Raw genomic sequence first — 15,716 nt, forward strand, 5'->3', positions numbered from 1 at the left:
GAACTAGGGTTTATGCTGTATTTATAGTGCCTCTCTTTCGTCAATTACCAAAATAGCCCCCTCATGGGTCTGACTCAGATCCAAACCAAACCCATACATACCATACACATCCAAATCAGTAGTGTCCAATCCATGTATACACCCAAATCCCACCCAAACCAATATATTACTTCTAAATTCTTTCATTTATATCAACTATATTACCTCAATTATACCTAAATATATATATATAATTTAGTTATTAATATTTTTGAGATTATATTTTTAGTCACTTCATTATTAAATGGCTAACGAAGGCACTTTTTTAATTGGAATAAAAAAAATTAGTCCTTATTTTTTTATATTTTTTTGCTAATTTGATATTGATTCTATAAAAAATAATATAATATTTGAAATTCTTTTTAAAAATTTATAAAAATACATTAAATAAATCATTAAATAATAAAGTGAGGGAAAATTATTTTTGAACCCTTCGAAATTTCTCTCTTTGTATTATCTGTTTAGAAATATTCAATATTTATTCTTTAAAAAACATAAAACTATATTATAAAAATATTCAATACCCATTCTTTAAAAACATGAAAAAATAGAAACATTAAGTAAAATTAATGGTCTTTGTTTTTTACCTCTTCTATTTTTTTACAAAACTTTTTCATTATAAGAAAAGGAAAAAAATTGGAATATAGTTTGCTTTTACTATTTCGATTTTGAAAATGATTTAAATGAATTGAAATTTTGAATTGAGTTCGAAAAAGAAATTTTTGTAATATATTTTATATTTTTCGCTAAAAATAGCATTAGAGTCGATTTCACAAGTATCCGGGATATCAATTCTAGAATTTAAGGCTTATTCTACATCACCCAATTCATCATTTTCTTATTCTCTGACGTATTAATTCTTCAGCAACAATACTTTTGAGATTTTGATATTTTTAGAATTTTTATATTGACTTTTTTAATTTTTATTGAACAATTTTGTTTTTTATATAAATTTATATAGAATCAAAGTCAACTTGACAAAAAGAATAAAATGTGAAGACTAAAATTATTATTATACCAACTAAAAAGCTGTCATCATTAGTCACTTAACAGTCAAGTGACAGAAAAATAATTTTGAAAACTTTAGTAACTGAATTGTAACTTTTTTTTAATTAAGTGACCAAAACAAAAATTTACCCATAATTAAGTGACTAATGTTGTGGCTTACCCTAAATTCTTTAACTAAACAAATGTAACGCCTCAAAATTCTTATTCTTGTTTTTGCTAAAATGTTATATAATTGTGTATTTTCTTTAGTAGTTAAGTGTTTTAGATGTGTGTGTGAGGTCCCAAGTTCAAGCCTGGTAGTGGGCAAATTTGTTATTTTTGGAATTAAGCCCTATCTCTGTTTAGCGGGTTTATATTTAGTTATTTGTAATTTTATAATAGAATGGGCCTATTGGTTTGGTGGTTAAAATGTGTGTTGGTCGACTATAGGTCTTGTGTTTGAATCCTTATATAAGCAATATTTTTGCTCTACACGTGTGGTGTAGTAGAGTCTGGTTGAAATTGAAATGCTGGAGTGTTTGAGTTGTGGGGTAGTGGGTGGTTGAGAGTATCAAATCAGTTTTGATTCTTTTTCCAAATTTTCCCTATTTGACGTTTTTCTCTGTTACTCTCCCTCTTCACATTTTTTTCCCATTTCTTTTTCGGTTTTCTTTTCATTCTCGTTTGTCGCCGCCCCTTCCATTCCCTTGCTGTTATTTTTCTTGTTTTGATCTCTTATTTACTTCCAAGTTTCTATGGATCGTTATACGGCTTTTGGGCTCGTTGTTGGTAATTTTGGATTTTTACTATTATAAACGTTCTGTGTTCTTTCTAAGAGGGTTTCCTTTTTGGTGTTAGGAGGTAATCAAGGAACGATAAATCGATCCCAAGTGACGAATTAAGCGCGAGGATTGCTCGTTTCGCTCGAAGGTAAGGGTTCTATTAAATTATTAGAAGTATGCCTTTCGACTGGATGTTGAATATTGATTTAAGAATTTTAATTTGGTGTTATTGTTCATTTTTAGTTGCTAAGGGCTTAGGAGTGCTTACGCATCAAAAACGTTATAGGTGTGTACTCGATTACATAGAAAACGAGGTTTTGGCGAAAGCTGAAAACCTCACTATCGACGCCGCACGGACGTGTGACATAACACGGGCTTGTTATCGATGAGGCCAGGCCGTGCGTACATGACATGGCTGTGTGATGGCCAGGTAGGCCATGTACGACACACGGGCTAGACTGATTTGGGCCGTGTGGGCCACACGAGCGTGTGGGCCCACATAGGTAAACCACACAGGCGTGTGGGATTTTAGATCAGGCCGTGTAATCCACACGACCAAGGCCAATTTGGGCATTGTGGGCCATACCGGCGTGTGAACCCATACGGGCAAGCCACATGGGCATGTGAGCCCATTTTCACTGAATTGATTGCTAAGGTTGCACGGGTCGCCCAAGTCGACTGTGAACCTACTGTAGGGTTGGTAAGCGTCACTTAGACCCCTAATTGTGTGAACTGACTGATTGATTTATATATATTGAGCATGATGATAATATGCATGTATATTGAACTGGTTATATGTACTGATATCATGAAATGACATGTCATGAATTGCATGTTGCATTGTATGAGGTTGGGTTGATTATATTTGGAGGAAGTGTGCTGAAAGGCTCTTAACCCTAATATACTGGCAACTCAGCTACAAATTACTGTTTTGTGCCGCATACGATACTACCTGGAGTGTAGGGATGGGTGGGTTGATTTAATCCCCATATGGAATGTAGGGTTGGACGGAGATGATGTGTACAAGCTGGTTGGGTAGGACTTTGTTACTGAATACTGCATGACTGCCACTGATACTGTGATGGGCTAAGCCCTACTGCATATTTGATACTGTACTGAGGTGGGCTAAGGCCTAAACTGTTATTAATACTGAAAAAGGGCTTAGGCCCGGGACTGTTTTAACTGTGCACTATGATTTACTTTGTTGTTTTCTATGGGATTACACACTGAGTTTACGTAAACTCACCCCTCTCTGTTTAATGTGCACAGGTAATCCCCAGACTTGATGGATTAGTGCAGCAGAGGACTCGACGATGGCCACATGTATTTTTAAACCGATTTAATTTCAGTTATGGTATTTATTTCTTAATTATTTTCTGGGATATTTTTATGTAAATTAGACTTTTAGACTGTTTGTTTTTATTTCGAACTTTTAAGCTACAAACTCAACATAAACCTGATTTTATTAAAAATGACGATTTTACTAAACGCGATTAGTTTTCCTCAAATGTCACGATTTTAAAAGCTTCCGCTACAAAGTCGGTTTTGTACGAGTCAAATTAACAAGAAAATAAGTTTGCAACTGTCGAAAGATAAATAAAGTCCAATAAACGAAAACGATTTTTAACTTGGATAATTCAATTTTCAAATTCCATTCCATGTGACATCGTTAGATTCGGCCATAACGTCTAGGCCAGGTTTAGGGTGTTACAAAAAATTAATCAGTCAACTAGCTCAAATAAAAAATGACTAAAAAGTCTTTTTTTTACAAGGTAAATTATATTATTATTAGGGTATTATTATCTTTTTATTTTTTATATAAATTAATAACAGTCCACATATGATTGGACTTAAACCAAGGAAACATGGTTTTAAACATTCAATTTTACCATTGATTCTTCATGTCGAGATTGGCCAAGAACAACAACAACAACAACAAGAGATAGACTAACAGAAACAAAAAGATCTTGTTTTATTGAATGATTTTTAACATCGATAAGAGCTGAGTGTTTTCTATTTATACAAGAGTAGCTAGCAAGTCAGCCGATTCAATAGCTAAATAACAAAATTACCTAATTGAACTAACAACTTACTTCTTAACAAACTAACTACCAACTACCTAACTGCAACTGCTAGCTTATTTCTTAACATTCACCCATCATTTTCTGCTCTGGATATGTTTATTTCTGTTGAGAATTTTGAGTTCTGTCCTAAACATGGTAAAACATCCAGTTGAGAGATGCTTTGTGCGTAACGACCTAATAGTTACGGGTATCAGAAAGTGAGTTTTCAGGTCTCCTTTTTTCGAAAAATGGACTCGTAAATATTTATAGAGTAATTAGTAAAAGGACTAAATTGTTTATAGAGTGAAAGTTAAATTATAGATTAAAGAAAGTTAAAAGAACTAAATAAATAATTATGCCAATTGCATAAAATGAGGCGGCATAAGTATTTATTTATCTAAAAATTTAAAATTAAAATATATATTATAATATTATAATAGTAAAACTTAAAAGTTAAGTAAATATATATGTATATGTATATGTATATGTATATGTATATGTATATGTATATGTATATGTATATGTATATGTATATGTATATGTATATGTATATGTATATGTATATGTATATGTATATGTATATGTATATGTATATGTATATGTATATTATATTATATGTTATTATAATAACTAAATAAATAAAAGAAATGAAATAGAAAAGAAACAAACAATAGGAACCAAACAAAGAAGGAAGAAAGAAAAAGAGAAAGAAGGAGAATTAGGGTTTCAAGTGTTCAAAGCTCAATTGGTCAGTCAATTTAGTCTCGTTTCTTGTAATTTTTATGTTTTTAGAATCCTAGTATTAATACTACCCGACCCATGTCAAAATTTTAGAAATTATTGAGTTTTTAAATGTTGTCTATGTTGAATAATTTTAGTATTAGGGATTAAATTGATAGATTTTTAAGTTAGAAATAAAAAAGAATTGAATTGTAAAATAAATTGTAAATTTTGAGTATTAGGGACTAAATTGTGAAAATTTTGAAATTTAGGGATTTAAGTGAAATTAGAGAGTTAAATCTAGTTTAAAGTGGAAATTGAATGAAAATATAAAATTAATTAAAAATAAATAAAGTTAGTCTCGATTTAGGGACTAAATTAGAATTTAGGCAAATATTGAGTAAAAATTGAAATATTAAATATGATATTGAATTGTGTTGTAGTAATGAATTTAATTGTTTTAATTCAGTAGCTAACGTCGTATTGGAACCCTCGACTAAAAAGGAGAAAGATAAAGTCGACGAAGAATAGTTCAGAATTTCTGGTTTGTATTTCTATAATCCGAATTTAATTATTAATTGTTGTATTTTGATTAAATGTTTATGGTAAGTGATTGAGGTGAGTATTAAACATTTTGATATTGAATTGAAATTATATGAATATGTGAATAATATGAAATTTGAATATTTGATATTATTGCATTTTAATTGTGAATTGAAACCCTATTAACTATATCAGACTGGGTTGAATATAGATGACATGCCATAGGATTGGAAGAGTTCAGGGTGTAATACCCCTCACCCATATTCAACCTCGGAACAAGGTTTGATGGATTACTAGACATATAACACAAATAATCGTACATTCCGAGTCATAAATTTCCATTCAAATTAAAATTATTCACATTCAATTGTAATGTCCCTAACACAAGCCTACGAGGCCCAAAACATGCATTGGAAGTGGTTCGGGAATAAACTGAGAACTTTAGAAACTTTTAGAAAACTTAGGAAAATTCTCCATTATACAGGGGTCACACGCTCGTGTGGATTTGGGACACGCCCATGTAGGCAGGCCATGTAGTCACACACGTCTGTGCCCCGACCCCGTGTAACTCTCTAACTTGCAACCCATGAATAAATTGAAATTACACGGCCAAGTCACAAGCTCGTGTGCTAGGCCGTGTGGAAAATAAATTCAATAAAATATGTGCAGACTTTACACAGCCAGGGCACATGCCCGTGTTCGAGGCCGTACCATCCACACGGCTGAGACACACGCCCGTGTCTCTGCCCGTGTGCTAAATTTTGAGCATTATGTTTCTCATTTTTAAGGTGTAGGGGACACACGGCCAAAACACATACCCATGGAACAGGCTGTGTGTGACACACGGCCTGGACACACAAGTGTGTCTACTCGTGAAGACGAAAATAGGCTATTTTAAGGCTATTTTTCTCACCCTTACACAATCAACTTACACAAAACACTTTCCAATACTAGTACACTCTCAACCAAGCAATCAATTCAAGCCAAAATCAAGTTTAATTATTATCATTGGCAATCACAAGATTCAATTTGAATAAATTTACTATTTTAACTTCATCCATTAACTATTATGAACTACTAGTACTTATGTGTATAAAACATATACTTACGTATCATTCATAACTATGTTTCAAAACTTAACTCTTCAATTCCTATACATGCCATATAAACCTTTAGATACACAACAAGGTCTCCTGGAGATGATCTGGATAGTGTGTCTCATTGTGATGATCCAAAAATCTTCTAACTTCACTTCAATTTACAAAAGACATTAACACACATAAGTAAGCTTATAGAAACTTAGTAAGTTCATAGGTTTTAAAGTAAATCTTACCAAACATGATATTTTCAAAACAATAATAGAACATTTCACTAATATTCCCTGCCAATCACAGTCTAAGATGATTAATTCACTTGATTGAGCTCAATATTAGAAATAATCAATAGTTGTAACGGCCTAAATTTTAGTGGTGTCGAGAACAATGATTCGAGATCACTAAATTCGATGAGTAGATTTGAAAATTTAGTAAATTGATATTAATGAGTCAAGTGTGAATTTAGAAATATTTTTTGAATTAGAGAATTATGTGAACTAAAAGAATTTGTTAGGTCAAATGGGTCAAAAACGAGGTATCGAGACCTCAAATTTATTGATCGAGCCATAAATATTTTTAGAAATATTTATGGAGTATCATTGAGTTACTATTAAAGTTTGTTAGAAAATTTTAACGTTTTGATAGTTAATTTATTAAAAAGGACTGAATTGTAAAAGGTGTAAACTTGTTAAAGTGATTAAATAACTTAAGTGTTAAAAAAGGGAGGACTTAAAGGGAAAATAAGCCTAAAGGTATATAGGCTGGACGGCAAGGGCTAGAAAAATCAGCAAAGAAACAATGTGAACAAGGGGCAAAATTGGAAAATAAATAAAATTTATTAGATAAAAAGGATTTAATTGAAAAATATAGAGATTTCTTCATAATTTATTAGCTAAAACACCATAGGAGGTCTGAAAGAAGCTGGTTTTTCATATTTTTGCACCATATCAAGAATCCAAAGACTAATGTGGAAAGGAGAAAATTGTTGATTAGTCTCTGAATTGCTATAACTTCAACGATATTAGCCAGGTAAGTTCATATGGTTGAACTCTCATGATTAGTTGTTAATGTAGGAATGATATAATGTTTTATTTATATAAATTTGTTATTGGATTATGAAAATTGTGATAATGTGAAAAATCGAAGTGGAAATTCAAATTAAGGGAAACGCAGAATTGAGTACGTTCAATTAATTGATTAGTGACGAATTGATGGATAAGACCATGTTCAATTAATTGATCAGTGATGAATTGACGGATAAAACCATGGTTAAATCATGGCAAAGTGTGAAATGTAAGACCATAGTGGAGCTATGGCATAGTGTGAAAGACTATAACTGAGTTATGGCATAGTGAAAGTAAATGTAAGACCATGATCAAATCATGACAGTTATATAAGTGTGTGCAAGTGTAAGACCATAGCTAAGCTTTGGCAAAACGATAAAGTGTGCAATCATGGTAAGGCCATGATAGAAAGTGTGCAAGAACAAAATGAAATGTGGCATCAAGTGAACAATGTACTCAATTCCGTAAAATGTTTCCTAATTTGATAAGAAATGGTAAGTGATAAATGAACTAAAGTAATAGAAATTGATTATTTCTGATATTGAGCTCAATCAAGTGAATTAATCATCTTAGATTGTGATTGGCAGGGGGTATTAGTGAAATGTTCTATTAGTTTTTTGAAAATATCATGTTTGGTAATATTTACTTTAAAACCTATGAACTTACTAAGTTTCTATAAGCTTACTTGTGTGTGTTAATGTCTTTTGTAGATTGAAGTGAAGTTGGAAGATTTTTGGATCATCACAGCGAGGCACACTATCCAGAACACCTCTGATAGACCTTGTTGTGTATCTAAAGGTTTATATGGCATGTATAGGAATTGAATAGCTAAGTTTTGAAACATAGTTATGAATGATACGTAAGTATATGTTTTATACATATAAGTACTAATAGTTTATAATGGTTAATGAATGAAGTTAAAATAGTAAATTTATTCAAATTGAATCTTGTGATTGCCTATGATAACAATTAAACTTGATTTTGGCCTGAATTGGTTGCTTGGTTGAGAGTATACTAGTATTGGAAAGTGTTTTGTACAAGTTGCTTGTGTAAGGGTGAGAAAAATGGCCTATTTTCGTCTACATAGGAGTGTGTCTAGGCCATGTGTGACACACGGATGTGTTTTGTAATGCCCCTTACCTTATTCAACACCGAAACAGGGTATGAGGTATTACTAGAACATAACACATACCATTAAATAAAATCGAAACAAAAATATGGCATCCAATTAGATCATGAATCATTATAACATATGCCTTTAACAATATTAGCCAACTTCAATGGCTTTGTACAAAATAATCGGTCAAATACTATAACCAATATTTTAAACCTAGGCAATTATACCACGTAACAAAATAACTAAGCCTATTATACATACCATAATTTAAAATGTTTAGTTCAAATACCAAAAGTATTGATAGTGCGGGCAGATCTTCAACGATCTCTAACTCCTGTGCTAGCTGGATGACACTATAAGACAAAAGAGAGAAAAGAAAGTAAGCTTATAACTTAGTAAGTAAGTATATAAATAATAAATAAGGAATCTAATATGTTTACAAAATAACTCAATTATATCTATTTTTAATTTCACTATTTACTCCAATTTGATCAAATTGTCCCTACTGCGTCATGTTAACTGAATAAATCATAACTCGAGTTACGAAACTAAAAATTCAAATCCGTAAAATTTTTATGAAACTAGACTCATATTATTTCTTACTAAAATTTTTCTAGAATTTTTGGTCAAGCCAATTAGTACAGTTTATTAGTTAAAGTTTCCCCTATTATACAGCTCGACTGATCTAACCTCTATTCACTACGAATTGACTTTCTCCCTGTAAAAAATTCAAATAGCCATGAAATTTGTTCATTTAAGACTAGACTCAATAAGGAATCTAGGCATATAAACTATATTTCTTAATTATTTTTGTACAAATCTTAATGATTTTTCAAAGTCAGAACAGGGGATCACGTAGTCATTCTGAACAAGTCTCACAGAAATATAAATATCTCAAAATATAGGATTACCTTACTTGATCTGTTTCTTTTACATGAAAATAGACTCATTAAGATTTAATATCATATCTGATTCAGCTTCTAATTAAATTCCTACTATTTTTGGTGATTTTTCAAATTCACGTCACTGTGATTGTCCAAACAATTTTATTATCAATTTTGATCTTTCACACTTTGGTTGCATTCTTTGCTTATCCTTAACAATTTTTCCAACTTCCGGTCAGATATCGAGCTTATTACTCATACGTTACACATGTGTATTCTTACACTTATCATTACAAGGTCATACGTAATTTCATTTAGTCGATTTTCCCGTTGAACACTTCGGATCGAGTCTCCGATACTTGGTGGTTTCAACGCATAGTTCCACCCATCACATAGTTTGGCTCTCTTGTACACATGGTGAACATGAAAACTTAGTACCACCCATGTGACCTAGCCATTTTATCTCGTAGCTCTCTTGTCTACATGGTGTCCTTCACCTGGAACCACACATGCGACCTAGCTACATTTATCCCGTAGCTCTCTTGTCTACATGATATACATCCTGTATCACACATGTGACCTAGCTACCACATAGTATCTCGTAGCTCTCTTGTACACAAGATGTGCACTTAGCACTATACATGTGACCTAGCTACATACCATCTATATCTTTCGATTCCGAAGGTTTAACCAGGAAGTATTTCACTTTCTAATACTTATTTCTATTCTTCCAATAGTCGATTATGATTCAAAATCAGCTACAATATATAAAATATGCTGAAATATAAAAACATAAATAAAGATAATGTATTATTTACATACAAACTTACCTCAGTGCAAAATATGGAAATTTTGCAATTTAGTCCAAAATCTTTTCCTTCCCCAGTTCGAGGTCGATTCCACGCCTTTCTTGATCTATAACAACACATTTAGCTCATTTAACACTCATACTATCTATTTCAATCCAAAAATCACATTATGGAAAAATTACGTTTTTGCCCCCTAACTTTTACAAAATTATGATTTTGCCCCTAGGATTGGAAATTTAATTTCATCCCTTATTCTTATGTTTTATGACATGTTGAACATTTTTCTCTTCTATGACAACATCAAATTCTCACTCTAACATGTACTTATGAACATTAGGTATTATTACCGATAATGTTGTTCTGCTCGTTTTTGCTAAAAATCGCTTAGAAAAGATCATTCTCCTAACTTAAAACATTCATATTTTACCATCAAACATCAAAATACATGCATATCATTCATGGGTAAATTTTTAAACATAAACCCTAACTCCTTATTCTTATGTTTTATGACATGCTGACCATTTTTCCCTTATATGGCAACATCAAATTCTCACTCTAACATGTACTTATGAGTATTAGATATTTTTACCGATTAAGCCATTTTACTCGTTTTCACTCAAAACCGAGTAGTACAAGTTGTCTAACATAATTTAAAACCTCATATTATGTCATAAAACACCAAAATACACAAATTTCACCTATAGGTATTTTTCTAAATATGAACCCTAGGTTGAATTATTGCTAGCATAAGCTAATTCGAGCTACCAGGATTCCAAAAACGTAAAGAACATTAAAAACGGGGCTTGGAATCACTTACTATGGAGCTTGGAAGCTTGAAACAAACCCTAGGTATGGAGAACCCTTGAAATTTCGGCCTAATGAAGAAGATGAACAAAAATTGGCTTTTAATTTTGTTTTTAATTCATTTTAATAACTAAATGACCAAAATGCCCTTAATTAAAAACTAAGGTGTTTTATCTTTCTTTAGGTATTTTTGTCCAAACTAGTATAATGGTCTACTTACTATCCAAGGACCTCCACTTTAAAAACCCCTTACTCACAAGTACTTAATACCTTTGTGAACTAGAACACACATTTTACAACTTTTGCAATTTAGTCCTAAATATCAAATTGAACCATATATCAATAAAATTTCTAAACGAAATTTTCACAGAATCATGCAATCATGCCATAGACCTTAAAATGATAATAAAATATTTTTTTCTACCTCGGATTTGTGGTCACGAAACCACTATTCCGATTAGGCCCTAATTCGGGATATTACATATCCTGTCATCAAACAGTCATCTGGTCCAACTCAAAAATCTGAGTCATAACCTGATTCGCACTGAGTTCTCTTGGTTAGCAACTCACTATCGTTCTTTTGAGCATCACAAATCAGCTGGAGAAATAACAGTTTAGCCCTCATCTCTGCCAAGATTGACCCATCATCAGACAATGCTAACTTCGTATTCATGGCTCTCAAAGTAAAAAAGAGATTTCCTGCTCAAGGCGTCAGCAACTACATTCGCTTTCCCCGGATGATAATCAATCACTAGCTCATAATCTTTCAATAATTCAAGCCATCTCCGTTGTCGCAGATTCAAATCCTTTTGATTCATCAAATACTTCAAACTTTTGTGATAGTAAAAATTCGACATTTTTCACCATACAAATAGTGTTGCCAGATTTTCAAGGCAAAGACAATAGTGGTTAATTCCAAATCATGTGTAGGATAGTTTTTCTCATGTGGTTTTAACTGTCTCGAAGCATAAGTTACCACTTTACCCTCTTGCATCAGCACACATCCAAGGCCTGTCAATGATGCATCACTATAAATTATGAAATCCTTCCCTGGCTCAGGCTGTACTAAAATCAGTGCTTCAGTCAATCGTACTTTTAGCTTTTCAGAACTCTGCTGACATTTATCAGTCCATTCAAACTTAAAATTCTTTTGCAGCAACTTAGTCATAGGAGAGGCAATCATCGAAAATCCCTCGAAAAAATGTCTATAATACTCGGCCAAGCCTAAAAAGCTTTTAACCTCGGATACATTCTTTGGCGGTTTCCAATCAACGATCGTAGAAATTTTGCTTGGATCCACCCGAATACCATCATCTGAGGCTATATGTCCCAAAAATCTGACTTCACGAAGCCAGAACTCACTTTTGCTAAACTTAGCAAACAATTTCTTTTCTCTCAAGATCTGCAATATGGTTCTAAAGTGTTCGGCGTGCTCAGACTCATCCCGAGAATAAATTAGGATGTCATCTATGAATACTACTACAAACTTATCCAAATATGGTCAAAAAATTCGGTTCATCGAGTCCATAAATATAGCTGGAGCATTTGTTAAGCTGAAAGGCATCACAAGGAACTCATAATGTCCATACCTTGTCCTAAAGGCAGTTTTCGGCACATCTGACTCCTTAACTCTCAACTGGTAGTAACCGGACCTCAAATCGATCTTTGAAAACACTATTGCCCCTTTTAACTGATCAAATAAATTGTCAATCCTCGGTAACAGGTACTTGTTCTTTATAGTCACCTTATTGAGCTGACGGTAATCAATACAAAGCCTCATTGAGCCATCTTTCTTCTTTACGAACAATACAGGAGCACCCCAGGGAGAGAAACTCGGTCTCACAAATCCTTTGTCTGTTAACTCTTGCAACTGAGCCTTCAATTCTTTTAATTCAGTCGGAGCCATTCTATATAGAGCAATCGAGATCGGTGCAGTCCTCGGCAACAAATCAATGGCAAACTCTATCTCTCTGTCCAAAGGCAACCTAGGCAATTCCTCCGGAAATACATCTAGAAATTCACAGACTATCGGCACTGATTCAAGCTTCAATTCAAACATTTCAGTATTCATTACATAGGCAAGATAAGCTTCACATCCTTTCCTTATGTATTTCTGTGCAGACATGTGCGAAATCACCATAGGCAATTTATTTGATTCATCTGTTTCAACCCACAGAATTTCACCATTTTCACATTTCAACTCTAGTGTTTTCTGTTTACAATTTACCTTGGCATCATTCAATGTCAACCAGTCCATTCCCAAGATAACGTCAAACTCATCAAACGGTAACAGCATCAGATTAGCCGAAAAATAGTAACCTTGAATCATTAATGGGCAATTCTTGCAAACCTTATCAACTAGCACATATTGGCCTAAGGGGTTCGACACTTTAATCGTAAACTCAGCAAACTCAACAGGCAACTTCTTATTAGATACTAAATTCACACAAATATAGGAATGAGTAGACCCGGGATCAATCAATGCAATAAAAATAGTATAATAGAGAAAAAATGTACCAGTAATCACATCGGGAGATGATGCATCCTCTCGAGCACGTATGGTATAAGCTCTAGCAGGCACTCTAGCTTCTGATCTCGCCGCTGAATCTTTCATCACAGTTTTACTGCTAGCTCCACTTCCAGTATTTCTCGGTGGTCTACCTCTGCTAACGGTAGTACTCTTTCTAGCACTCTAAAATTTTTCTTCTTTAATTTTCTCCGAACAGTCTCTGATGAAATGCTCGCGAGAACCACACCTGAAACAAGCTCGCTCATTTCCCCAACACTCACCAAAATGTTGCCTGCCACATTGTTGACATTCAAGCTTTCTAGACTGCACATTACCCACACTTGCCACTGAAGTAGCTTGAGCTTTAGACCCCAAATATGCCTTACCACGATCTCTGTATGAATCCCCAGCTGAAACTGTCATTCGAGGGTTTGTCTCTTTGGACCTCTTTGATTGAGATTGAAATGACTTGCTTATCGGCCTCTTTTTGGCATCTCGGGCCTTAATAGCAGCTTTTCTTCTTTCTTTGTTCAATTCTTCGGCTTTAAGAGCTCGGTCAACTAATACTACAAATTCTTTCAGCTCCAGAATTCCCATAAGCACTTTAATGTCCTCATTAAGCCCATCCTAAAATCTTTTACACATAATAGCCACGGTGGACACACATTCCTGGGCATACTTGCTGAGTCTTACAAATTCGCGTTCATACTCTGCCACTGACATCTTGCCCTGCTTCAATTCAAGGAACTCCTTTTGTTTTTGATCAATAAATCGCTGACTTATGTATTTCTTTCTGAATTCTTCCTGGAAGAAATCCCAAGTAACCCTTTCTTTTGGCACCACTACTACCAAAGTCTTCCACCAATGGTAGGCCGAATCTCTCAAAAGTGATACAGCACACTTTAAACACCCCTCGGGTGTACATGAGACCTCATCAAATACACGGGTAGAATTTTCAAGCCAGAACTCTGCATTCTCGGGATCATCGTCGATCTTTGCTCTAAACTCTTCGGCCGCTTGTTTTTGAATCTTGTCAACTGGAGGCTTGTTAATCTTACCAAATCTATGCATTAAGCAGCTACAGGAACCGTCTGAGGTATGGGAGGGGCTGGAGGAGGTTGAGCATTTGGGTTTGCTCGAATAAACTCAGTATATCATTTGGAGAAAGGCATCCCAAGCCTCATCTCCCTGTCTCAATGTCTCAGGTCTACCTTTTACAGGCGCGGTCCCTTGTGCGGAAGCCGGCGCATTACTAGCAGCATCATCAGCATCAGTTCCGTCGGGATCCATTACTATATTAACACAAAACACCATTTAGAATAATCATGAGTTACCACATTATCACAGTATATTTATGGCATGTATAAGTAGACTTTTACACACACTATATTAGTCCGAGAACTGACTAAACCATAGCTCTAATACCACTAAATGTAACGCATCTAACCCGCATTCAACACCGAAATAGGGTACGAGGTATTACCAGAACATAACACATACCATTAAATAAAATCGAAACAAGAATATGGCATCTAATTAGATCATGAATCATTGTAACGTATGCCTTTAACAATATTAGCAAACTTCAATGGCTTTGTACAAAATAATCGGTCAAATACTATAACCAATATTTTAAACCTAGGCAATTATGACAGGTAACAAAATAACTAAGCCTACTATGCATGCCATAATTCAAAATGTTTAGTTCAAATACCAAAAGTATTGATAGTGCGGGTAGATCTTCAATGATCTCTAACTTCTATGCTAGCTGGATGACACTATAAGACAAAAGAGATAAAAGAAAGTAAGCTTATATCTTAGTAAGTAAGTATATAAATAATAAATAAGGAATCTAATATGTTTACAAAATAACTCAATTATATCTATTTTTAATTTCACTATTTACTCCAATTTGATCAAGCTGTCCCTCCTGCGTCATGTTCACTGAATAAATCATAACTCGAGTTACAAAAATAAAAATTCAAATCTGTAAAATTTTCCTAAAACTAGACTCATATTATTTCTTACTAAAAGTTTTCTAGAATTTTTGGTCTAGCCAATTAGTACAATTTATTAGTTAAAGTTTCCCCTATTATACAACTCGACTGATCTGAAATCTGTTCACTACGAGTTGATTTTCTCCCTATAAAAAAGTCAAATAGCCATAAAATTTGTTTCATTTAAGACTAGACTCAATAAGGAATCTAGGCATATAAACTATATTTCTTAATTATTTTTGTACAAATCTTAATGATTTTTCAAATTCAGAACAGGGGATCACGTAGTTATTCTAAACAAGTC

General features: G+C 33.4%; 1 long non-coding RNA gene across 1 annotated transcript; it reads left to right on the top strand.

The window, feature by feature from the left end:
* The first annotated feature begins 1,603 nt into the window (after positions 1-1,603).
* On the top strand, positions 1,604-3,272 carry LOC121229093 (uncharacterized). Its single transcript, XR_005926602.1, has 3 exons — positions 1,604-1,815; positions 1,885-1,956; positions 3,078-3,272. It is a non-coding gene; the product is annotated as an uncharacterized lncRNA (long non-coding RNA).
* Positions 3,273-15,716: the final 12,444 nt, after the last annotated feature.

Source organism: Gossypium hirsutum, chromosome A01 (assembly GCF_007990345.1).
Source record: "Gossypium hirsutum isolate 1008001.06 chromosome A01, Gossypium_hirsutum_v2.1, whole genome shotgun sequence".
Classification (NCBI taxonomy): domain Eukaryota; kingdom Viridiplantae; phylum Streptophyta; class Magnoliopsida; order Malvales; family Malvaceae; genus Gossypium; species Gossypium hirsutum.